Raw genomic sequence first — 2,775 nt, 5'->3', positions numbered from 1 at the left:
AAGTAGTGACGATCACTTCGTCACCCATCAAGGCAATAATCGAAAAACAATCGAACAATCAAGTCCTTGCGGATCCCGTATACGAGCTTGGGGGCTTCCAAAGTGTAAGTGTCATAGAAAGCGAATTGGCACCCTTATACTATAATCCTTACTCTAACTTGGTGGTCAACCACATACTCAAATCCCAGGGATACTTCCCTGGAATGCCTTTGAACCCTATTCGGAAGAATACCTTCGCGCCCTACAAGGAAGGCAACTCAACGAGGATACCACTTGGACTAGGATACAAACCTACAAAAGAGGAAGTTCTCGAAATGCTTGCCCAAGTCCAAAACCGCAAGCACGTGGGAATCCAAATGAGGCCATATCTCCCTACTTTAAATGGGTATTTTGTTCAAGAAGGAAGTTCAGAGCTCTTTCATAGATTTCCCGAACCTTGGCATTATCTTGAGAGGAAGTTAGCCGAAATCGAGATCTTTCATGATTGCTACTTCATTCCTCCAGAAACGGTTCCTACCGTCAAAACCCGTCAAGCACCTTGCTTAGACGAACAAGCTGTTAGCCTATTATTTGGAGAAGATCGATTCGTTAGGGCCGCGCAGGATGAGATCATTACTATGATACTTCAAGACGATCACTTCAACCCCACCGCGTTGATCACAGAAACCGACACAAGACAGCAGAAAGGATGGAGAAAATCAATCAAATGGACCAACAATCAAGGAAGACTCTTCAAGCTCACCACTGGAGAAGGAGAGATTTTCAAAGGAGAACCAGAAGACGATGAGTTCGAGTCGGAGTCGGAGTCAGAGTCGGAGTCTAGAGGAGTCATTAGAGAGTCTACTCCTGTTGTCATCCCCACTCCCTTTGTTTCTCCTAGCTTAGCCTCGAGTAGTCACAGTAGTTCGGGAAATGCCCTAACCACTGTCCCTTTGCCGCCACTGACCATGGATCAGTTGGCTTCTTTGTTTCAACTTTACTCAAATTTTAATATGAATAAATCAGGTTCTGCTTACTCTTTGTGTTATCTTGAGTGCAATTCTGTTTACGATGATACTGAGGATGACCAAGACCCAGACTCAATCGAAATACCTCCCTACGTAGCCAAATAAATACTACAGGAAGGGGAAGGGGAAGGGGGACCAAGAATAGAGGACACCGAACCCATCAATGTAGGAACCGAACTAGAACCCAAAGAACTTAGGATAGGGACTACCTTGAGCTCTACCGAAAGGGCCGATTTCATAGACCTCCTAAATGAATTCAAAGACGTTTTCGCTTGGTCCTACAAAGACATGCCAGGAATCGACAGGGATATTGCCGAACATAGGATTCCGATTAAGCCAGGTTTCAAACCTGTGAAACAGAAGCTTCGACGAATGAGAACAGAATGGGCTCTAAAGATTAAGGAAGAAGTTGACAAACAATTCAAAGCCGGGTTCATCAAAGTTTCCGAGTATTCTGCTTGGGTAGCTAACATAGTACCCGTACCCAAAAAGGATGGGAGAATCCGTGTTTGCGTCGACTTTAGGGACTTGAACAAAGCAAGTCCAAAAGATGACTTTCCTCTACCTCACATTGACATATTAGTGGACAATACTGCCGACCACGCATTACTATCCTTCATGGATGGATATGCGGGTTATAACCAAATCAAGATGGCCATGGAAGATATGTATAAGACCGCATTTGTCACCCAATGGGGAACCTATTGCTATACAGTAATGCCGTTCGGATTGATCAACGCCGGAGCTACGTACCAACGCACCGCAACTACACTCCTACATGACATGATGCACAAAGAAGTTGAGGTATACGTAGATGACATGATCGTCAAATCCAAGGAAAGAGAGGGACATATTGCGAACCTTCGCAAGTTCTTCGCAAGGCTACGAAAGTACAACATGAGGCTCAATCCTCAGAAATGTTCATTTGGGGTAACATCTGGCAAACTCCTAGGATACGTTGTTAGCCAACGGGGTATAGAAATAGACCCTTCCAAAATCAAAGCTCTGATCGAAATGCCACAACCTCAAACAGAAAAAGAAGTCAGAGGATTCCTGGGAAAAGTACAGTACATAAGTCGATTCATATCGAAACTTACGATGATTTGTGAGCCTATCTTCAAGAAACTCAAGAAAACAGACCACACCATGTGGGATGATGATTGTCAAAAGGCATTCGATCGAATCAAGGAGATATTGGCTAAACCACCAGTACTCATGCCACCACAACGAGATCAACCTCTTGGTTTATATCTCACAGTAACAGAAACAGCCATGGGTGCCATGTTGGCTCAAACTGTAGGAAGTGAAGAAAGAGCTATCTACTACCTTAGTAAGAAGTTCTTGGAGTACGAGTGTAAATACTCACAACTCGAAAAGACATGCCTCGCTCTTGTGTGGGCAACGAAGAAGCTACGCCATTACATGCTTATCTACTCCGTCAAAATATACTCCAAAATGGATCCAGTCAAATATCTCTTCGAGAAACCCGTCCTCAACGGACGTCTAGCAAGATGGACCTTGATGCTCTCAGAATTCGACCTCAAATACGTGCCACTGAAAGTTATAAAAGGTCGCGCCGTCGCCGAATTCTTCGCAGAAAATCCTATCAATGACGCACAAACAATAGATACTTGGTCAATTCCCGACGAGGATATACTTCAAACTGATGTAGACTCCTGGGACCTATACTTTGATGGAGCATCAAACCTAAGAGGATTCGGAATAGGAGTGTTGCTCATTTCTCCTGAAGGTGAGCATACACCAATTG

Source organism: Silene latifolia, chromosome 10 (assembly GCF_048544455.1).
Source record: "Silene latifolia isolate original U9 population chromosome 10, ASM4854445v1, whole genome shotgun sequence".
NCBI classification, from domain to species: Eukaryota; Viridiplantae; Streptophyta; class Magnoliopsida; order Caryophyllales; family Caryophyllaceae; genus Silene; species Silene latifolia.
Note: the sequence above shows the minus strand (reverse complement) of the source record.